Source organism: Pipistrellus hanaki (assembly GCF_964339955.1).
Source record: "Pipistrellus hanaki genome assembly, chromosome: 10".
Taxonomy (NCBI): domain Eukaryota; kingdom Metazoa; phylum Chordata; class Mammalia; order Chiroptera; family Vespertilionidae; genus Pipistrellus; species Pipistrellus hanaki.
Window position 1 is genome coordinate 14954560 of NC_140512.1, and position 24335 is coordinate 14978894.

At 38.9% G+C, this 24335-nt stretch overlaps 1 protein-coding gene across 27 annotated transcripts in view; it reads left to right on the forward strand.

Moving 5' to 3' along the window:
- NRCAM (neuronal cell adhesion molecule) overlaps positions 1-24335 on the forward strand; it is a 235413-nt gene that overhangs the window by 108615 nt on the left and 102463 nt on the right. For 26 of the 27 annotated variants that reach the window (XM_084897729.1, XM_084897752.1, XM_084897754.1 and 23 more), the window contains exon 3: positions 2865-2931. The exons of the other annotated variant lie outside the window; for it this stretch is intronic. The gene's annotated coding sequence lies outside the window, so the exon portion shown is untranslated. The remainder of the gene's footprint in view (positions 1-2864; positions 2932-24335) is intronic. 27 annotated transcript variants of the gene reach the window in all.

Sequence of the window (24335 nt, forward strand, 5' to 3'; positions counted from 1 at the left end):
GCAATATGTATACGGGTCTGGGACCTGCTAGTAGCCCATTATCTCTTATTTTTATTAACATGGTGTTTTTGATTGCTCCATTTCCCTATATTTAGCTGTGGCCTCTGGTCATCTGTCACACAGATTTTCAGCAATTGCTCCACAGCAATGTGGTATAGCTTCTTCATTCACAGTGAAGGGTGCCAAATAATTAGGGTGAAGATTCCTCTAAGGAGCTCGAGTCAGCAAACTAAAGCACTGTCTAAGTTTCTATTGATTTTACCATACACATAAATTTGTTTTAGATGGACTTTGAGGAGGAAGGAATAGGCTACTCTTTAGAGTTGCATATACATTTTACCATGATTTTTTGGAGATGAAGGATTATTGTATGCTTTGGCCAGGAGACACAAGAATGCTTATGTTCTGTTCTGCCTGTGAGGTCCCCAAATAAGATACGTGTAGTGATGATATTGACAAAGCAAAAGAAAGTACAAATGTATTATTAGCTGAGGCTTGATCTTGAGTCCCAATACAGAGCTCTTCCATAGGCTAGAAGAGGTGACAAGTTCTTTACCCTAGTGAGGTTGGCTTGAATGACCTGAATGTAAACTATTCCATTAGGCAGTATCTCATTCTCTTAAGCCAAAACCAGTGTCAGACATTAACATTGCGATATGAAGAGAAAGATGGATCCAAGGCCCACATCCAGCAATAGAAAAAGAGGACACAGAGGGATGTTTCTTGACTGTAAAGTATGGCACTGGCTAATCTACCTGCCTCAGATCCTGGGCAGGCCCCAAAGCAAAGCTGAGCTGCCCTAAAGAGAGAGATTGCAGGAAGATGGAGAGATGGCTAGGTAGAGAGGAGAGAAATGAGACCACAGCCACATACTGACATAATAAAATTCTACCTACAAGGCACACTCACATATTGGGACAACAGGAAACCACAAAATTAATCCATTGATAAAGTAAAAAATGTGCAATACCACCAGCTGTCATGGGCAAATCAGTGTCTTTACCCCTAAATCAGTGTTCCATCTGTGTATCCTTATTCTTCTTGGGGAGGAGGCAAATGTGGGCTTAGGGAGGAGGCAGTGGTTACCCCTAGAAGCCAATAATCTTGTATGTTGGTATCTGAAACACCCCCTAAACAATCTCCCTTTTCAATCTCTACCTTCTTTCCGTCAGTCACTCACAGTACTGACAAGTGTTCTTTCATCTCACCTAAAATCTTCAATAGGTCTACATTGCTGTCAAGTTCAAGTCCAGACTCATAAATTAGGAGGTGCTCAAGAGGCTCTTTACACTCTGGCTCCAAGTGACCTCTGTAGCATCCCCTTTTTGCCATACTTCCTTCTCCCTCCCCTCCCCCCATCACTCTGCCTGTAGCTTCATTGCTCTACTGATGATATCACCCATTTTATCATTGTCACTACTTTGCTCCTGCCCTTCCTCTATTTCTACCCACCTTTAAGGTCAAACTCCTCTGTTATCTCCTTTAGAAAGCCTTCTTTGATGCGCCCTTCTTTTGTGGCCTCATAATGTCCTATAACTAGTGCATTTTATGGTGATTGGTTGTAGTTCTGTTTTTCCCATTAGCATCTGTACTGAGATCCATTATGGTAGGAAACATGTCTTATTCACATGTTATTCTTTTTTCCTATTCATGTTTAATACATTGACAGATACATAGTAAATGTACAGTATGTTTGTGGAATTGAATTATTATTGTGGACAAAGCTTCAAATCCTTGTGACTCTTTCCTGTGTACGGCTGAAAAGTTGTTGTTTTTTCAAGTTGGAACTTTTAAAAAATGGCTTTTAATTCCAAGGAAGAGCCTCTAACCTTCACAACATTAACGTTTCGTTCTGATAACATATCATTGCGTCAAATCCAATGAACATCTCTATTACGATTGTTTTTACTAGTACATGATAATGCTTTTTGTAGTTTAATACAGAAAAAACTCTGTAACACATGCATAAACTAAAACATCTGAACTGATTACAGATCTTTTATTTTGTTCAAGGAATCATTTAAGATTCATAGTTGTCTTAATATTTGAGTGCAGCCAGGAGTTCCTCAATTGACACTTGTTTCTCGTCTCTGAAGGGTTTTTCAGAGGTTGATAGTATGACTTCTGTTTCCAAAAATCCAATGTCCAAAAACCCACAAACCCCCCTTTAGAAAACCATGATGTCACTGAGTTGGTTGTCTAAAAAACCAACTAGTGAAACCTAATGCCCGCCACTGTGATTGTACTCCGTGCTGTCTTTTTCTGGCCCATTCTCAGCTGGAGTATTTGCAAGGGGAACATTTAGGCTGAGGAGACAAGAGTTGGAGAGGACCAAGCTCTGGAGCTGTTCATGGCTGAGCCTTTGTCCTAGCACAGGTGTGCTGTTCCTCTCCTGACTATTCCCATCATCTACTTAGGACCCTCATTCAAAACTTGGGGGCCTTTCAGAAACAGACAAAAGAATTCCAATCCTACTAAATGAACACTTTAAATAATAATGAGGATAGTAATAATAATAATAATAATAATAAGCAGCCCACAGCAAGGAAGTATTTTAGCCACATTATATGAAGCATTACGAAAACCTCTATTCCCCTAAACTGAAAGTAGAAAATAGATGTGACTCTTTGGGATGAGATCCATTAAGAGGATAGCCACCACAGTTTGAGTTTCCTCTCTGCTGTCACTTTTGATTGAAACCAGCAGTGAAGTGTTTTGCCAAATCTATTCATAATTCCCTTACCCGGGTCCCCATTTAAATTGTCTTTCCCGTCAGGGAGTCACTTAGAATTAATGTATTGACAATCTGCTGTGACTGATGACAAATGGCATGTTAACATTTCCCCCTACTCTTCAACCCATAGAGCAATACTGAGAAGATATTTGGTTTTAAGTATTAAAAAGAAGAACAACGTGTTCAGACCTTCAAAGGTAGGAGTTTATCTTCTTAAAATAAAGGAATTATGCCCTGGCTGATTTGGCTCAGTGTATAGAGCATCGGCCTGCGGACTGAAGAGTCCCGTTATTCTGATCAAAGGCACATGCCTGGGTGCGGGCTCAACCCCCAGTAGGAGGCATGTAGGATGTTTGAAACATCTCTCATCATTGATGTTTCTAGCTCTCTCTGCTTCTCCCTTCCTTTATAAAATTAATAAAAGTATTTTTTAAAAAGAAGGGGATTATACCATAAAATGTGATTATATAATATTACTGCCTTATTTAATACGTTTTAATCCAGAGAATATAATAAAATGCAGAGTAGGAATATAGATGCAAAAGCTTATTGTCAAAAAGGATGGACCAAATACATATTGTAGAACACACAGTGAGGAAACCAGCCCTTCCTGTCCTTTCATAATAAAACAACTTTGTTTTACTAAATTCTGAGTCATAAACTTCAGGAAATAGACAGTAGAATAAAAGCCTTGCTAGTAAACAATATTTTCTGAAAGAATTAAAGATAAAATGACAATGAGTCATTTACAAGAAAAAGCTTTCTTTTTGATTTAATCATTTATCAAAAATCTCCCAAGAACATACTATCTGTACTTGATTTTACTTGTCTCACAGTGAAATCCAAGTGATACAAAAGTCCTTTTGGAAAGTTTAAATATTACTTTGATATGTGTGTTCTGCTTAGAAAATCACCCCCCGCCCCATTTCCCATCCCCCACTACTCTGTTTTCATTTATTTAGTCACTTAGAATTATCAGCTTTAGAATGGACTCTACCAGGCCTATGATGCCTTCTGAAAGGCCATTATTATAATATTGAACTTCATGAAAAATATCTTACTTGGAGATCTGGAACACAGTTCAGAGAACCATATCTCAACCAATAATGGCTTTCTTAAAAATTTTATAAGAGCACGATTGTTCAGACATTTAGTTCCATACATCCTAGGTTTCATTTGGCAAATAAACTCTCATGGGCTTCAACTAAGAAAAGAAGATTGTATGTAAGATTTTGAGGTAGTAAAATATTCTAAACATGTCCCTTGTCCTGAAGAATTCTTTAATTGATTCATTCGGATGTTGTTTTGTATTTAAGAGGAAGTGATTCATGCCTTATTTGAACTTGCTTTCATTGTGTTGTATTGAAACTGATTTTATATGACTAGTTCTTATGCTGTTTCAAAATATTACCAGAAATCCCCAAATTGGTAGTCTGGGAACTAAGAATGCTGCTTTGTGAATGAAATAACACATTTTGCTTTGCTTGAAGAGTTCTTGAGAAGTGAAAATTAATGAAGACTAACAAAATTGCTGAGTTGAGTATGACAAATACCGAAAGAGCCTAAAAATTTGTAAAAATACCAGTTTTAATAGAAAGTTTCCTTAGTAAATGTAAAATGTCTTCTTTTATAATGTTTTGGTACATCTATACATACCCCTCCAACAAGTGTCCATATTTCATAAAATAAAGAACACCTATGAGATAAAGCAATGCAATATTTAATAGCAAGACCCATTCATCTGGCAGGGACATGAAAGTCTGTATTCACCAAATCACAGTTGTTAGGAACTAGGAATTAATAATAATGATGTTAAGTATGAGTATCCTGTCAATGAAACACTATACTCAGCAGTAAGTTATTGCAAGTTCTTCTGTAGGCCATATAATGTGTGATGCCTAGGAGAGGAAAAAGGATAGCAAGACCCAGGAACTTATCTTTAAATGGCTGTTTCTGGTAAAAGGAGAAAATACATGAAGACAAGGGCAGAGAAGGGACCACCAGAAGGGAATACATCCAGCCCTTTTAAGGGGGCAGAGATGGGGCTCAATAAAGGGTGTGTCCCACTTTTGAGGGTGCTCTCAGCTGGTTACTAAGGGAGTTTACCTGGCAGTTTCTACTGTTTTCTATTTTGTTCATTGTGTGAGAGTTATTTGACTTAAAATCCCTATCTTCTAGGCTAAGTCATAGTGAAAAGGTTCAATTCTATGTTCTTCTCAATGATCTTTTTGGCCAGTGTTTTGTTAAATGAATGAAGTGAATTTTTAGTTGTCATACACTACTGAAGCCACTAGAACCTCTCATGTTATCTTTGTAAATGATTTAATCAGGTTGAAACTAAATACTGAGTTGTCTTCCCCATTTCTTTCCCTGGCCTCACAAAGACTCCCTAAAACTTCCCGAAATTCTAAAGCACACTTGTGTTCAGAAGTCCCCAGGCTATCCAAGAATTCGGCCTCTGACATTAGAATCAGAAAGTTTTTTGTGGCTCCTGTTTTCAGTAGTCTTTCCCACGTTCACTGGTGTGCGTGTTATGTTCTCCGAAAGATGGCGTGTGAACACCCACTCCCATCCCCACATCCTTCTCTCTGGAAAGTGCTACCTCTTCCAGTTTCCAGTGTGTGTGTGTGTGTGTGTGTGTGTGTGTGTGTGTGTGTATAAACCGTGCTCACATTCAACATTAATGTTAACATGTAAATTCTCTCCAAGGAAAAGCTACCTTGCATCTGGCTTGAAAACCTTTAATTAAAATGCAGAAGAGCAGTAGTGGAATTGCAATAGCAACCTGTTCAAGGAGAAGGGACACTCCCCAAAACACTCCATAGAATGTCTGGTTTTCTTGTTTGGCTGCATTTGTATAAGATTGGTTCTGGTTGTAACCATGAATCTGTAAAAAATCTTGGCCATGCTGGACCGTAAAGCATGCCCCTTTTGGCAAGCTACATAAAAGGAAATCTCTGACATGATATCAGAGTTCTTTATGATGGTTTTTGGTTAATGGCTTGAAAGTTGTTCTTCCCCCTGGACTCATAGTATTAGCTTTTTAAATTGATGCATATATCTCAGGAGAATGGTAATTATAGTTGACCCTAATATTCAGAGATTAGAAGCCCTGAGCCCTCATACAGTCAAAAATTTGTGTATGACTTTTAACTCCCCCAAACCTTAACTCTTCCCCCCACCCCCCAGCAGGGTCGCCTAATATGATGAGTGACCACATCTTTTGACTGTTAGCACCCCTGGGTAATCCCTCCACTGTGACTGTGGCAAACTCCTTCCCCGAGTGACTGCTGCTCCCCAGAGCTGGCCATTCCTGGAAACTGAATGAGAGAGAGAACATTTTGTTCTTCCATCCTCATGTACCGCCCAGCTTTCCATTTCTATGTGAGGTCTGAGTAACACCCTGTGACCTGAGGAAAGATGGAAGAATATTAAACTACATGGACAGTGATTCTGTAGGGAGGTTGAATTATAATACACTTCCTGATATTTAGCTTTGAGTTATGGCATCCATGATTGGGATGCCTTTACTAATTAAGTCCTTTCTGCCCTTTTCATCCTGTCCTCATAATTCTTTATTTATATATATATATATATATATATATATATATATATATATATATATTTTCATTTATTTCAGAGAGGAAGGGAGAGGGAGAGAAAGATAGAAATTTCAATGATGAGGGAATCATCGATTGGCTGCCTTTTGCACACACCCTACTGGGGACCGAGCATGCAACCCAGGCATTTGCCCTTGACTGGAATCAAACCCTTCAGTCTGCAGGCCTACACTCTATCCACTGAGCCAAACCAGCCAGGGCCTGTCCTTATAATTCTTATGGGACACAATGTTTTTTTCTCTGGAAACTCATCCTATTCCTTTCCCACCACACTGAACTGCTCAGTTTGTTAGCTGTCATTGAAGGCTCAGAAAGAGCCGTTGAAAGGTATCTGAAAAAAGACATGAGCATGCTCTCTTAGGAGATGGGTGAGGGGTGGATGGTCGCATAAGGGTGAGAGAGTGAGCAGAATGGTGGCATTATGTTTTTGTGACAGTCAGTGCTAGCAGTCATTAGAGGAATCCTGCAACTTTCAAGCATTCTTCCCCTCCGCTCTCACTGTGGTCTAGGGGAGAGAAATATCTGCTTTGACATTGGAAGGAAAAAATTGCCTGAGTCACTCCAGAAGAGGAAATGTGTAGCATTATATATAACAAAACTTAGCATTTATACAACAAAGAGCTGATGCAATGACCTTTGCAAACAGCTATTTGCAGATACTCACTGGGTTAGATTTTCTTTCCTTGCTGCACTTTTGGCTTGCAGTTTTTAAATGTTTTCTAGTGTCATCTGAGTTAGAGCTGATGATGAGATAAGGCTAGATCAATGGACCATGGGCTTTCGTGTGCGGACTTACTGAAATGACCAGAATTCTGCCCTGGGATCTGTGTTCCCAACAAGTACCTCTGCCGAAATAACTCTGCCCCTGGGAGGAAGCTTATTCAAAATAATAATTATAAACGGTATCCCTTTCTCATTCAGAATGATGATCTTTATGTTCAGCCTTCTCATGCCAACGTCAATAGTTATTAAATTTCATGCACCATAACCTACTGAGGGGGAGATACTCTGAGTATTGATAATAGTAGAAAGCCTTAAATGTTCAGGGCCATGGAACCTTGTACACTCAAAGGTAGAAATGTGTGCCTGAGCTCTGTGGGGTTTTATCAGAGCCCTTCCTCCCAGCATCTGGACATTTCATCCCTGGCTGCTTTTGGGGGGAGTCAGATCCTGACAGGAGGGTTATCTAGGGAACTACCCAGGAGGAAAATGAAGCCCTGTGTGGAGCAGGCGGCCAGGCCCAGGCCCCTGCTGGTAATGCAGTATGTTGCTGTCACATTTGACTGCATACACAAATAGATGCTTGCACTTTTTTTTTTTCTTGCTTTGCTTTGTTTTGTTTTGTTTTGTTTTGCCTTTCATTACAGCGTGCGTTTTGTAAGGCAAAGAAATAAAAATCGCTTGGAAGGATTTAAGTTTTCATATCTGCAGAAGGCATTTCTATGGCTTTTGTCAAATATAGCCGGTCTGTAAAGTGTCTTTGTTTCTGGTTGACTGTTACAGAAAGCAAGTCCATAAACTAGTGCACATACGGGAGAGAATGATCTCAATTGAAAGTGGCGTGGTGTAGGATGTGGTGCAGGGGGCCGATCCTGGGGGGCTTTGTTCCCTGCAGCACGGTGGAAATCCACATTCGTATGGCTGCTCCGAGTTCGTTAGCATGCATGGTTAAACAATGGGGCATGCCAGCTGACGTGGCAGCGTTGATTAATGCATTCCTAGAATGTGTTGATTAATGTGTTCCTGCGATGCTTCCTTCAGCCACCCCTGCACCTGAGGTGTGCAGAATGTGCCTCCTCACCCGCTGCTGTGTCGCTCACACGAGCCCGTCAGCACATGGGTCTTCTCTGTGTGTATTTCACACCAGCGCCTTTATAAACAAAACCACAGACGTAGGAGGTGTTTTACAGAAATAGTCTCCTCTCACAAAAGTGTTAGCTAGTGTTTGCATGTTAGCTATCATGTAGAGTGACTCTATCCACTATGAAATTCATAGAAGGAATTATCTTGTAGCTAAAGGTATATATACTTGGTGCCATCAGTCTGTCCTGGGCATGATGCTGCCTTGATCTTCATTTTTGTTATCAAAGTTTTTGTAAACAGAAAAAGCTGAAAATACTTGTTGAGTGCAGTTTTCGCTGGAGTGAAGCAGGAAGAGATATGCAGATGGACTGTCCATTAGACACTTGGTGAACTTGGCTTCTTAGTTGGAAGCCCAGTCTTCCCAGAGGCAGGGATTCCCATCAGCCCAGCCAGCATAACTGTCTCCACTCAGCTTCATTCAGGGAGGTGACTTTTCTTGCTGTATTATGAATCCCCATTAAACTACATATGCTTTCTTGTTTCCAAAAAGTCTCATGTTGATGGGGTTCTGCCTGGCCAATGGTTTGAGAAAAAAAATGAGTGATTGAGTGCTTTTATTTGTTTGGTATCATTTACTTGTTATTTACATAAGAATTCTACTTCTACTTTTTAAACTTTATGACCCTAGAAATCTCAACAAGATGAAAAAACTATGTTCTAAAATGTTGAGAGACAGTCTGAGCGTAGAAGAAATGATTCAATAGTGGTGGGGCAGTGTCGTCGCCCTCTGTGTCTTAGGCTCTAACTGTAACATTTTAATAGCAGAAACCATCAGTTCTATTCAGAAGAACATCCTTTAACACTGGAAAAAGCAGAGCAACATGTTCTTTCTGAACAAGAGGGAATTTCTTTCCTTTTTAAAAATTATATCAATTTGTATTCCCAGTACCAGTCATATCTTTTAAAAATATACATATTTTTATTGATTTCAGAGAAGAAGGGAGAGGGAGAGAGAGAGATAGAAACATCAGTGATGAGAGAGAATCACCAATTGGCTGCCTCCTGCACACCCCCATTAGGTATTGAGCCCACAACCCTGGCATGTGCCCCCGACCAGACCTTCACCCAGGACCCTTCATTTCACAGGTTGACGCTCTATCCACTGAGCCAAACCAGCTAGGGCTAAGAGGGAACTTTTATATATTAGGGAATTATGAAACTACTAGAGGCTGGGTACTCGGGTAGGGTCCATAGGCTGGCCAGTGTTCAGGGCTAATTGGGGCCTTTGTTCCTAATTGATGGTCAGCACATGTCATAGCAAGCCAGCAAACTCCCAGTTTCCCAGTTGAACTCCCAAGGGACACTTTGCATGTTAGCCATATATATATATATATATATATATATATATATATATATATATATGTAGTAAAGTCACCAATATTTAAGACATTTAATTATTGGATGAAATTAATGGTGAAGGATGGCATTCTGATATTTTCAAGAATCAGATTTGAATGAAAATTCTTTATTCCATTTAAACTTAGCAATAATAAGACTGTTAAAAGGTCTTCTTTGGAAATTCATAGACTACATGACTTTTGTTATTTGCTTAAGGACATTGAAACCCATTATTTTTAAATGCTTATGTATGCCTGTATCACAGGGAATATTAATGGAAAATTAAAAAGTAAAATATTTAATTACTTCCTTGGCATTTGAATACATAAGCATTTTTTTGGAACTCAGGGAATACAGAATACATGTTTAAATCATTATAATACATACTTGATGTGAAAGATATATTTGAGGAAATTAAGTTTACTTGCTTTTCAGAGGATCTTTTATTATATGATGTGTTTAAAAGAGAATTGCACCAAAATGACTATCTAAGTGGGAATTCACATTTGTGAGTAGACATGCATTTTCTTGGCATGCTTGAATTCTACAATAACCGAAGGGGTAAACAAAGAGAAGCAGTGAATGTGATTAATCCATTTTCCTACAAAGCTTTTCATACTGTCCTGAATAGAAGCCTTACTGACAGAAACCGTTAGCTTGTGAAGGAAAGGCCCAAGGAACAGGTTATGAAAGGAGAGAATGGAAGGCAGAGAACAAGCCACGTGAAGGAGCACAGGGGAGATGGTTTCTGCGAGTTCCTATTTTTTTTGTGTCCGTAAGCACAGAGAGCGTGTAGTTAATTCAGTTTCCTAAATGGCTTTGTTCCCTAGGGCAATCCCTGCCCCCACCCCAAAAGAATTTGACAAATATAACTGGACAAAACTACCATATTAAAATTATTCAAATTTTAAAAAATGTATCTATCAAGTTCCAAGTGTCCTATAAAATATTTCTTCATTGCGTAACATTTCAGACTTATAGAGAATCTAACTATAAGATATGCTTCAATACAAAAAAAAAAAAGTCTTAGAATTGGTTTATTGTTCAAAATAAGTTATCTGACTGGGATACATTTTTAAAGGCCCTTAAGAAGCTTTCTTGCTATAGAGGAGTGGGGAAAAATAAATATGTCTTGCACCATCCTGAATACTTAGTTCATTCTCTGAACTATTTGTTAAATTGAAATGAATACTTGTTATGTACCCAAACCAGAAGTCATTCCTTGAGAAAACTTTCCCATTAGTTTTCTCTGGGTCTTTCCATGTGTTTCTGATTGTTATCTGATTGTTATTAGACATTTTCATTTTCCTAAAAACAAAGTTTGAACACTAGAGTGAACATCCCGCAAGTACAGTGATGAAGTAGATTTCAGACATCTACATTATACTGGACATGCTGAACCTGATCAAGTTACTTTTATTACTGAAATTTAGCTGCTTTGATCCAGTAAGTGGTCCAGTAGACACAGAGAAGGCATGGTAAGAGCTTTATTATAAAGAGTAAACAATTAAAAGACTTCCTTTTATAAAAGTATTCAGTAATCACTGAATGACTTGTAGGATCATTGCTAATACTGGAAACTAGACTCTCACTACTTTACTGACAGTAAATCAGAGCTTATTCTGGAGTTATTGGGGTTTTATTAATATAAATAAAATACTAACTTATGGGACCTACATGTAGTTCCTATATGGTGACCATCTTCATTAATAAACTTTGGTGATTGCTTCTTTACAGACAAGGAACTGTGAAAGGTTCTAACAGTGTGCTCTGAATTAAAAGACATGGATCTTGCCATCCAGTGACTCACACTCACTAGTTATACACATATAGGTTGACTGTTCCCATTCTATTGAAGCCTTGGAGTTGATATACTTGGAGTGTATTGCATGACTGAAGGTGCTGAAGTTGGAGGTGCTGTAAAGGCAGGTGAGAGAGTGTTGTCTGGGCCAGGAGTTTGGGACAGGTTGAGATTTCTTCCCAAGGATTTTGAGTAGAGGAGTCACATAATTAGATCTGAGTTTAGAACAAAAACCTCGTGAACTGTATGCAGAATAAATGGATGAAATTCGAAGCAAGAATCCAGCAGTAGTCAAGAGATGATAAGAAGTAAGAGTGCCTGACCCAGGTTCCTATCAGACGGGCAGAGGAGACAGTTTAAATTATATTTCAGTGGACCCATATGCCCATTGGAAATGAAGAATGGGGAAAAGCAAGACTTGACCTCTGACTTTAAAGACTAGGTGGATGGATGGCAGTGATACTGACCAGAATACAAAATACAAAAGGGCTGTTTTTGAGAGGAAGGTAGAAAGTCTGTCACAGATATGTTGAGTCTGAAATGTGTCCGATTGTGAATCTGTTATACTGAGTTTGAATCATGTTTGATCTAGAACCCACTTAGCTCTTGAGTGTGAAGTGATGTGTGCACACCATTGTTTTGAAAGGTTAATTTGGCTTCAACATTTCATCTTCAGTGAAAGCACATTGAAGATGAGGGAAGCAGTTACTGTGAGGACAGCAGAAACTACTGCTGTGGTAGATGCATGAGTACTTACATCCCACAACTAGTAGAGAGGCTGTGGGGGTGGTAAGTGGAGATGCCAGGCATCAAACAAGTTGTAGCTGGAGAACAGAGGCCCCTTGCCGTTCCTTATTTTATGTAAATTTAGCTGAGCTTTTGATTCATTATTTCATGAATAGTTGAGCCATCCCTGCCTTAGTTGAGTTCCTCCTCTGGAGCTCAGAGAACTGAGTTGGCAGCATGATAACTTGTCATCCCAGGTTGTCCTTAGAATGAATACAATTTTTTTGAAGTGGGGGCTTTCCCCTGGACCACATGTGAGGAGAATTAATGCCATCAATCATCCAAGAGAAGAACTGGCTATAGAAACCAAAAGGTCAAAAACTCTTATTAACCTAAGGACCTAGAATGTACACAATTTAGACTGAAATGACTTTCTCAAATTGTGATCTACTAGTAAACAAAGAAATTTTGCCAAGGGCATAGCATTCCCAAGAGTCACTGGCTGGAAACATTTTTGAAGCAATAACATGGGATAATATGTCATTATTACTAAGCAGACAAATTTGAATCCAATGTAAGAAGAAAGAGCTGCATTGTTTGTTTCTGTTGTTATTTTGTGGTTATTGTTTTTTTGTCCGTGGGCACTATTTGGAAAAGATGATCAGATAGGCACATGTTATTTGGCATGTGTCTAATTGATCACGTTTAATGTAATACCCAGTGTGGTATTAACATTAAAATATTTTTCACTTCAATAATTCTTTCAGATTTCTAGGTGAAAGACAGCTTAATTCTAGGGTATGTGCTAAGATGAATCACAAGTCTCAAAAACAGTGTCCTAATGTGATGTGTTGGGTGCAGAGGGAATTCATATGTACTTAAGGATAAATTCTGGCATAATTAGTGTCCCAAATCATAATTTTAAGTCGTAATTTATATTCAGAAATTTTTCATTTTGAGCTCTTAGGTATTTTGTAATCAAAACTCATATCATTGCCCATTCATCTTCTACTTAATCAATCAAAAGGAACAGAACAATAGGGTTTGTTTTTTTTTAAGAATAAAAAATTATCTCTGAAACTGGTTTGGCTCAATGGATAGAGCGTCGGCCTATGAACTGAAAGGTCCCAGGTTCAATTCCGGTCAAGGGCATGTACCTTGGTTGCAGGCACATCTCCAGTAGGGGGTGTGCAAAAGGCAGCTGATCGATGATTCTCTCTCATCAATGTTTCTAACTCTCTATCCCTCTCACTTCCTCTCTGTAAAAAAATCAATAAAAAATATATATAAAAAAAAGAATAAAAAATTATTTAATTTCCCTTCCACTTCTCATGCACTTACAATAAGCAGAAGAAAAAAAAAATCTCCAAACTTGACATGGTACTTCTTTCATTTATCCCAGAAACATGGGATGGCACAGGAAACAGTCATGTGGTTCATGCCCTGGGCACCCTGCTTGCTTCCTTCCGCTGTTAAGTCTTATTGTTACTAATGACCTCCCAAGTGCCTGGTACAATTCTTCATTAGTTCCTGTTGTCTTAGAAATCATACTGGTGATCCATGTGGACCATGGAACCCATTTTCTGGAGAACTATCTAATAGTTATTTTAATTTATATAAATTTTGTTTATGGAAAAACCTTTCTGGGGTTGTTTTTTTTCTTTCCATATTTGACTTGCATTGTTTTGAATCTGGCTGACATATAATATACTTGGGCATCTGTAATGAAATTAAATTTATCATCTGTCAATAATTTGCTTCCTGATAAAAGGAATGGGGCATATTTATTAGAATATATAATAGCATTATTTTTAAATTGTTCAAATTGTATAGAATTCATTGTAAATGATGTTAAAGGTTTCACCACAATTTAAATATCAAAATTATTCTTTCTCTTTTTGGAATTATATATATGTGCCTTGTATACTTCTTCAGTATAATTAAATGTTTTACCTTTATTTGGAGGTTATAGAATATATTATGCATTTTCCTTTTTTAGTTTTATATAGAATTATTTATAATGAGAATTTATGAGTCACTGAAATCAAGCTCTATTGAAATACACATTCAGTATAAGTAAAATTTGTTTCCTGAATAAATGTAAAGTAAAACAACTTATTTTTAAAAGGGTTTTTTTGTTACTGAATTGATAGTATAATATCTTAATCAAAAGTATTTGGATTAAAAAATATTGATTTTCATGGTTGAGCTTCTGTTGATGCATAAAACATTTTAGTGCCACAAAATCAGCAGCATAAATTTATTCATATAATAAATTAGAAAAGAAAAGAAAGAAATTCTAGGTTGTAAAGTCAGACCTGATACAGGTTTTGCCTGGTCCCTTTATTATTAGCATATTTCCTCCTGGTTATGTGCCTGCATCAGGGTAGACATTTGCCATTCTTCTTTGGAACTCCTCATTTGACATGCTCCTATTTCATTGTTGCCCTTTGTTTAGCACAACACAGAGACAAGTTATTTTCTCAACTTACCCAGGGATGCATTTGTCTTATGCTTCTCTGTTTTGTTGGCCTATATGTCTGACATGATGGCCTCCATCATGTTGTAAAAATAGCACCTGGGATCCTCTAAGGCTGTATTCCATAAAGACAAATTAGTTTAATTTTATATAATATATTTTAATGCCTTCCCAACAGTGATGGCCCTTCTTTAATATTTAATAAGGTAAAATTAACGCAATGTAACCATAACAATTGAGAATAATCAAAATGTGCCCTAAGCAGTATTTTACTTTTAATATCAGGTTTTTGTTACAATTTTCCTTTTTTTTTTTTCTTTAGTCCATGCCTATAAAAAGTCAACAGAAATTTTAGAAAGGATTAAATTTTTATATAGACAGTAATACCATAAGAGAGGAATTTGATATTCCCAGTGGTAACTGCTCTGAAAGCCATTTTGTTCTATTGTAATAGCAGTCACCCTTTAGGAGGCTTACTATGTACTAGACATGTTCTAAGTATGTTTTATGTCATGTTAGCCTCACAGTAACCTATTATCATCCTCATTTTATAGATAAAGAAACTGAGGTACAGCTTTAAGTGCATTGCCCATAGACACACAGCTAGTAAATCGTGGAGCAGGGATTCAGACCAAGTTAGTCCAATGCCAGGGCACATGTGCTTCACCATCACAGCTCTGCCAGGGCAAGAGATATGCCCACCAGATGCTTAAGTCATTAATAACGGAAGCCATTGGTCAACGTGCTATGTGTGTATGACAGATAAGGTCTCATATTGTTACTGTTGGCAGCCTTCAGCTTGGGGGGCTGTGCAGAGGAGATGGATGCACTGGGAGGCAGAGGGTGCCTCAAGACTCCAACCTGCTCTTGTGGATGTGTGAACACCATGTCCAATCTCAGCTGCTGCATCCCCAGGCTTCCTGATGGCGGCTCTTGCCCCTGCTCCCCACAGCAGAGGGTAGGGAGCGCCATCGATCTCCCCCATGGGCCAAAATGGCACAGGGGGAGATTCTTAAACCCCATGTGCCAAAGGCTAGAAAGATGAATGGATGGGCTGAGGGTGTGGAAAGCTAGGAATAATTGGATAGAAAAGAGCCCACCCCTCCCAATCTCTATAAGAACCTTGGTCTTGAGCAGGAATGGAGGAGGGGGATAGTCTTTGAGAGGATAGTCCACCATGCTCCCAAGTCCTGCCACACCTGAATATAGCCTCTTTCCTTTTGCACTAAGCACCTGGCCCACAAGTTTGGCTTTCCTTGTGGCAGGCAGCTGAACTTGTGTTTTCGGTTACAATATGGAAGTCAAAGCTATTACCCTGCTGCCCATTCACATCAAGCAATAAATCTAAAGCCTGTCAAAGTTGTTACATGCACCTGTGGTTCTAAAGATCCATTTCGGTCTGTGCACATTGTGTGGAATAAAGGGGAGCTGCAGAATGAGAAAAAAACACTCTAGGCCAAAAAATGTAATACAGTTAAGAATGCTTGCCTGCTACAAGATGGTGTGACATCAGTGTTAGCCATTTTTTCATATCCCTTGTGAGGCTGATTATATCTAAAAAAAAAAAAAAAAAAAAAAGTTCTTGGAATTTTAGTGTCAGTGTGGTTTGCTCACAGGTGTGGCATTTTGTTCACATTAATAGAAACAGGCATAATTAAAGCTTGCTTTTGTACCTTGTCAACACCTTCCCATCTCACCTCTTCCTCGTAGAGCTCTTCCACAGGAATCCACGGCATGATTCACTCACAGGGGATTATCAAAGGCAGCTGGCTGCCTCCTGCCTCTCACCTGATAACTAATTTAGGGGCGACTTCCTGCTCTTTTCCCTGCCCCCTTTCCATCCTAACCCAGTGTTTGTGTTTTCATAGAAGTGTCTGGAAAATAAATGGCCTTGAAGATCTAAAGGAAGGAAAAATTAAATCCTGTCATTAAAGTAGTAGAATTCAGAGTAGAGGGTTTATGTGTTTGGATGGGGAACCCTGTCCCACAAATCCCTTAAACCACCGCACAGTAAAACTATGAACTCACAAATCCCCCGCCTACTTAGATTACAATAATTTCAGTGATGCTTTTAGACAATGATCATGATTAATATGTACTTTTTTCTTTAAATGTGATCATGGCTTTGCAACATGCACTTTATTTAAACTTGTAATTTTTTTATGAATGATCTTATCAAGTGTTTTTGTTGTGGATATTACTTTTTCTTTACCCTAATTAAACATCTACAGAGCCAAAGCCCATATCCTCACCGTCCTGCTGATTGCCCAGCTCTGCTGTCAGTACGTGGGCCTCCCTGATATTTTTGAACAAGACAACCTCAGGGCCTTCACTCTATGAATCCTTCTGTCTGGAATACTCTTCCTGCATATGTTCCAATTGCTTGCCACCTCTTCTTCAGGTCAAAGCTCAAATATCACTTTTTTTTGTGAGCTATTTCCTGATCCTGTGGTGAGCAAGTGTACTTATACATGTACACACTCACACAAAACCTTGAACCCCTACCTCCTTCTCTAGTGTTTTAGTTTTATTTTTCTCCATTATATTTATCACCTAACTATATCATTAACTGTTGTCTTGTTATTACCTGTCTCCCTTCGTGGCAGGAATGTTTGTCTGTTATGTTCATTAATGTATCCCAGCACCAGAAATGCTGCCTGGCATACAGGGGGTGCTTAAATTGCACAATGAAGGATCCAATGAATGAATCAATGCAGAGTTGTGAAAATTTTAAGTTTCAGCCCTTTGTCAGATAGTATCATTAGCCTCATAAGCTCTACCTCACTTTTGTATAACATTCTGACTTGCAAGGTTCAGAAATGTCATAATGCAGATCGTAGCTAACTCACAAATTCCACCAGCAGTAGGTGAGGGAACTATGGTTTCCCATTGTTAAATGCGGAGGTAGAGTTGGAAAACAATCAAAAGAAATGTTCCTCTCATTTTTTTGGGACAAATGAACAAATCTAGCATTTGTTTTTGAGAGAACAAATGCTCTTCGCAAAGAACTGAAACTGTTCCCGAAATCTTTGAAGTGTGTCATTGATCCTTTACCCAGTAGCTGGAAAAGCAAGTATCCCAGTAACAAGCATGGGCTTTGTTGGGATGAAAGCTAATCATAAGTTTACAAAGACTGATTGGGCATTTGGTTTGTGACTAATTCCTGGCAGTGACACAGAGGAAGCTCTTAACTGGCCCAGCCAATGTATTTTAAGTAAAGACTCTTGTCTTCAAATAAATTAGATTTTTTTTTTTTTTTTTTGCCTAGTACTCTCAATTAGATTAAAATAGTGCATTGCTCAAGATATAAATAACATTAAGAATTCTGCCCAAGTCACAGCAGTTTCTATAATGGTAGAGGGAAACATATTTATTACTCAGGGATGGGGATTACAATTATTTATTTCCTAGAGATTTTTTTTTTTTCAATAATTCATTTGACTTGCTATTGCAAAACCACAATGAATCATAAAAATGTTCCTGATGATCTTCCAACTTCTGGGTCTGTTTTCTGGCACAAATATCGAAGCCAGCCCATTTCCTATCAACAGTAAAAATCTTTATCAAGCCCACGGCCTGCCCTTGGTGCTGCATTCATGTAGTGATGTCAGGATGCTCAGACCTCCCTCTGGCCTGCTGGCTGGTACCTAGACTTCTGCTAGAGCTTGGTTTCCTTAATGCAATTCTATGTTTATTGAGCTGTTACTGTTTCAATCACATATCAGACATGGGATTAGCACCAAGTCACCTATATTCTCTTCCACATGCCAGGGACTTTAAGCTTTAATCCTTGCCGAAACGAAACCTCCGAGACTCATCAGCATGCAATGCTTTAGTACAGTGGTCGGCAAACTACGGCTCGAGAGCCACATGTGGGTCTTTGGCCCTTGAGTGTGGCTCTTCTACAAAATACCACAGCCTGGGCAAGTCCATTATAAAGGAGTGGGGTTAGAAGTTTAAGTTTAAAAAATTCAGCTCTCAAAAGAAATTTCAATCGTTGTACTGTTGATATTTGGCTCTGTTGACTAATGAGTTTGCCGACCATTGCTTTAGTGGCTCCATATTTCAGCTCTTTCCAAAGAAAAACATCAGGATACCGGCACAGAACTGGAAAGTACAGTAGAGAAACTGTCCCAGCTTCAACACTGTATAGAGGCCCATCGTTGTCCACAAGTCATGGGGACACAATGCCAATTGCTTGGAAGCCTTTTGCCCTGTTTCTTCCATCCTTCTTAAGGCCTTAACATGTGTGTAAGTGCCGCAGGCAGAAGGGCAGATTTCCATCCGTGACCATGTGGGACTAAGAGATAGCCCCGGCTTCTTGCAGACAACCTCTGGGATCTCTGCACTAGCCCAGATACACTCCTTCAGCAGGCTCAGTGGAGCTCTTTCCAAATAAAGTCACATGTGGAATCGCAGAATATATAACAGAGAAGAGCTGAGCTGTTCTGGGCCCCTCCTGCTAAGCCTTTCCTCCGTGCACTTGAAGAGGCTCTGCCGATGACGCTGGCTCTGGCGTAGGATACTGACCACAGAGGTATTTGGGTGGTTGTCACAAATGCTGTTGTCCATCCACAGAACAGGGCTAGTTTAGTGTTGTTTTCAAGTGTACAGCTCAGGAGTCAGACAACCTAATTAGGCAACATGAGTCCTAGCTTTGCCGATAATAAGGAACATGGAGAAGTAACTTGACCATCACTATGGACCTCACTTTCTTCATCTGTGAAATGGGAAAATACACTATTTGGTTTTGAAGAGTTGGAAAAGCATTAACATATGCAAAGGATGTGATACAGAGTAAGCCCTTAGTAAAAAGTAGTAGTTGTGGTAGAAATAAATAAAACTCAATCCCAAATGATATAGAATGCTTCCATTTTAGGGGAGAAAAAATAAAATCAGTAGCTTTAATAAGGGTTGAAAAAATTTGACAAGCTAGCAATAATTTAATCACTATTCCCCACCCTTAATCCCTGTTATAATGAATAGTTCTATCTCAAATTATATATGGGTAGTAATTGTGCTCCTTTTTGCTGTAAACAAAAAGTTTCTGATGTATGATGATGCAAATGTGGATTTGAGGGATGCTAGTGTTATAATGAGCCAGAAGTTAATGAACAGGAAACTGAACAAGAATGGGGCAGACAACTGGGCACCAGAGATGGCTTCGGGGCAGGAAGTAAAAACCAAGCATGTCCAGGAAGGGGAAGCAGTTTGGAAGACTAGAGGGGTGAGCTGGATGAGAGGCTGCGTCTGGCCTGGCTTTGGACAGATTTGACTGCCTGCTGAAGGGAAAACACAAGTGCAAGTCCCACTCCTTGCACCAAGCAAATAGAGTTTGTGATGAAGTGCCAATACACTTTCCCATCGCGCCTACAGTCTTCATGCCATTTATCTCAGCCCTTGACTATGTCTACTGTGTCTTATTTGCTCTTGGCTCAGATGTATTAGTTCTATTACACAGACCGCTTATAGATTCCTTCAGGGCAGGGACAAGGTCTTTTGGTTTATTTATTTATTTATTTTAATATATTTTATTGATTTCAGAGAGGAAGGGAAAGGGAAGGAGAGCAGAAAAGCATCAATGATGAAAGAGAATCATTGATCTTCTGCTTTGTGCATGCCCCCTACCAGAGATCGAGACCACAATCAGGCCTGTGCCATGACCAAAAATGGAATCGTGACCTCCTGGTTCATAGGTCAATGTACAACCACTGAGCAACACCAGCCGGGCATCTTTTGCTTTATATACCTCTTCCAAAGTGTTGCCACATAGCAGGTATATTTGTATAAGGTAAGATACAGAAAAGAAAAGAAAAGAAAGACATTTTAGGTGTTTAGAAAGGCTGGAGCTACAAAAAAAAAAAAAAAAAAAAAAAAAAAAGGAGGGGTGGGGGGAGAGGGGCAGGAAGGAGAGGGGTATTGGAAGAGCAAAAAGGAAGAAGAGGTGATACCTATATCAGAAGCAACTAATGTCCCTGAGCTGGAATCGGTGAACTTGCTTTGGCTGTTGCAAGTGAGTTGGAAACACATGCATTTGATTCTGGATCTGCTCAAGTGGTGCTATGTCAACCAGGGTTGGAACCCATAAAAAATTGCTGATCCTTCCTGGGCTGTGCAGTCAAGAATCACACCAGCCCCACTGCTCCTGTGGCAGCTACCATCACCTGCCTCATTTTGAGTCAGAACCAAGAATCTTGTTTTATACCATTCTTTCATGTTGCCCACTAGTACCTCCAGTTAGCAGAACCAAATGGAAAGACAACAGGGAAAAGAGTTGGAAATTTAATTTGCAAGCTCCTAGCTGCAGTAGTACAAAGTATAGTGGAACAAGTGTGGGGACTGAAAGACAATGGATACATAATTATAATGGAAAGGGCATTCGATTTAAAATCAGAAGACCTGAAACCAAGCCCATATCTAACTCTTAGTAGTCATGTGATGCTGTACAAGTTACCTAACCTCACTGAGCCTCAGCTTTCTTGCTAGTAAAATGAAGATGATAATAATGGTACTGCCCCAAAGAGTTGTTTGGACGACTAAATGAGACAATGCATATGGAACCCATTTAGAAATGAATATTAGTTACATTACATGGACCTGTTAGGAGACAATCATAAGGACTTTTTTATTTTCTGCCCGTCTTGCTTGCACTTAGCCTTTCTTTATGATACAAGAGAACATTTCTAAATTGGAGATGTGAGATCAGTGGTATTTATCAGTTTAGCAGATTAGAAAAAAAAATTTTTTTTAACAATTCTCTTTTGATGGGTCATATCCCAAGATAAGCAGCTAAGCCCTCTTAGCAGGAAGGAAGGGCGGCTAGCCTTGGGTTACACAAATGAACTTATTAAGGGGATTTATAAAGCCATCCAGTTAATCAGAAAGGAGGAGAGTGAAAAGAGCCTTTCTTAGCTAAGCCACGTCTGCCCGCTGGACAATTAGAAGCACAGTTTTCATTATACTGTTGTAGTCCTCGGTTGGGGTCGGGCATATGAGCTAGGATACAGCTGGTGGTGCATGCAGCAAGGCTGCTAATTAATCACAAGGGGGTGGAAACCGAGGATGAGGCGTTCACACCCTTTGATTCCGAATGGCCCCTGTTCCACTGCATTGACCCTCGTTTCCTAAGTTGACCTCTTAGATTTCTATGAACTGTGGCATGTTAGGTCCTCATTTACAAGCTGCCAGTGGAGTTGTTTAGGCAAACCATTGTCTTTGGCCTTGATTGGATGAAGATTAGGTTTCGTTTGTTTTTTAGACAGTCTAGAGTAAAACGCTGGTTTAACCAATGTGGGAGATTTGGTGGATTTAGTTACTGCTGTGCTTTACACTAGTAGCAGCAACAGCTAATTCTTTCCTGATGCTTTTTCTGTGTCAAACACTATTCTAAGCACTACCAAAAATTCACTTAACCCTCATAATAACCCTCTGAGGTAGAAACTGCGACCCCCATTTTTACCCATGAGGAAACTGAGGCACAGAGATCTTAGGCAACTTGTGTAAGACAGTAAGTGGGGGAATAGGACTTGAACCCAGGTCAGGCTGGCTCCAGTGTGTGTTCTTGACCAGTAGGAAGCACTGCCTCTTAAAAATTGAAGCTGCTTTTACATCTCTTCTCGTTAGGTGATTATTCACTTAATTAGATGTGGCACATTTAATGCTGGAAACTTCTGAAGATAGAACATACTCCTGAGTTAGCAGTCGAGTCCCTGAGGGACAGCGTTTCAGCATTTTGTGGTTGTCCTTTCAGACTTCGACATTGCATATCTCAATACTCTAACTTACTAAGAATTAAAGTTTCTAAACAGTTTCTTTAAGAGTAAAGAGACGCATTACATAAAAGCACCAGAACAGGTATCTGAGGCCAAGAGAAACGTGGACATGAGCTTTTCAGATAAGGAACCAATTTTAAAGAGACCCATAGCTATTTAGAAGCAGCACAAAATAAGGCAGCGTCAGGCCATGGCTGTGTTTATTTATCCTGGAGCCACATAGCACTTGTACATTAGTTGCTGCTTCTTTAAAAATAGTTCATTTCATTATCAAAGTGAATTTCTGGCTTAAAAAGAAAAAAAGGTGATCTGGCAACGCTGGGTTTTTATTTCACTGACCACAGTCAGCTGGAGCTAAGTAACAACAGGCCCTCACCTGCCCAGTAAGCAGGGCTTGAGTCTTCATTCCTCCATTAGGCCGATTCATTCTTTAATTTTAATTGCTTGGCACCCCATAAGCGTTTTAGTTTGAGACCACTAGTTTGGGACAAAGACCTCCTGATTCCAAGAAAGTCTTTTTACACCACCACATCGTTATTTCTGAAAATGTTGTCTATTTATAATTCAGATACTTTAAAAATGTTTTAGTTTAAGATTATAGTCAGCATTCAGCTTCTCTTCTGGGGTGATAAAGTTCTGCCTTTTCTCTCTTTCCCTTTCTCCCTTTCCCCCCTTTCCCTCCCCTCTCCAAGAATCTGTGGGGATATAGTAGTTTTAGGCAACATAAAAAAAAATTACAAGCAATAAATATATAATGATATATTTTTAAATTGGTGACACACCAAAAAAAGATATATAGATAGCGAATAAAAATATGGAAATATGCTTTAAAACATGTCATCAGGAAAATACAAATTAAAGCAACACGGATTGTATGAAATTACAAAACAGCTCAATAGCCAAACCAATCTTGAAAAAAAGGAACAAAGCTGGAGGCATCATGCTCCTTGATTTCAAACTATATTACAAAGCTTTAGTAATCAAAATAGTATGGTATTGGTATAAAAATAGACACATAGTAATGGAACAGAATAAAGAATCAAGGAATATGTGGTCAGTTAACATACACCAAAGGAACCAAGAATATACAATGGGGAAAGGACAATGTTTCAATAAATGGTGTTGTAACAACTACAACATGCAGAAGAGTGAAACTGGACTAGTACTTAAACCATACACAAAAATTAACTCAAAATGGATGAAAGACTTGAATGTAAGACCTAAAACCATAAAACTCCTATAAGAAAACATAGGTGGTAAGTTGTGGATTTGATACCAAAAGCAAAGGCAACAAAAGCAAACAATAAACAAGTGGACTATATCAAACTAAAAAGCTTCTGCACAGCAAAGGAAACCATCAAGAAAAATGAAAAGAAAACCTACTGAACGGAAGAAAGTATTTGCAAACAATATATCTGATAAGGGGTTAATAGCCAAAGTATAGAAAGAACTCATACAAATGGTCCTGGCTGGGTGGCTCAGTTGGTTGTAGAGTTGTCCCATGCACTGAAAAGTTGGGGATTCAATTTCCAGTCAAGGTATATACATAGGTTATGAGTTTGATCTCCAGGTCGAGACGCATATGAGAGGCAACTGATCTCTCTCTCTCTCTCTCTCTCTCTCTCTCTCTCTCTCTCTCTCTCTCTCTCTCTTTCTCTCTCTCTCTTCCCCATTTTCGCTTTCTAAAAATCAAGGAAAACATATTCTCAGGTGAGGATTTTATAAAAATCTCCTACAACTCAATAGCAAAAACCTCCCAAACAATTCAAATAAAGTTCTTAAAAATGTTTTTTTAAACCCAAACACTAGTGATGCTGTCATTAGTCTTTATGACCCATATTTATCTATCAAAGACACATTTAGAGAACAATTTGTAATCAACTTGTCTTTCTCTAATATTGTTACGACAATCATTAAATTGTATTAATTTCTGCTTTTCTAATTATGTATCATCAGGATTATGACCTCGAAGCATTTGCTTATTCTCTGGCTATTTTTAATT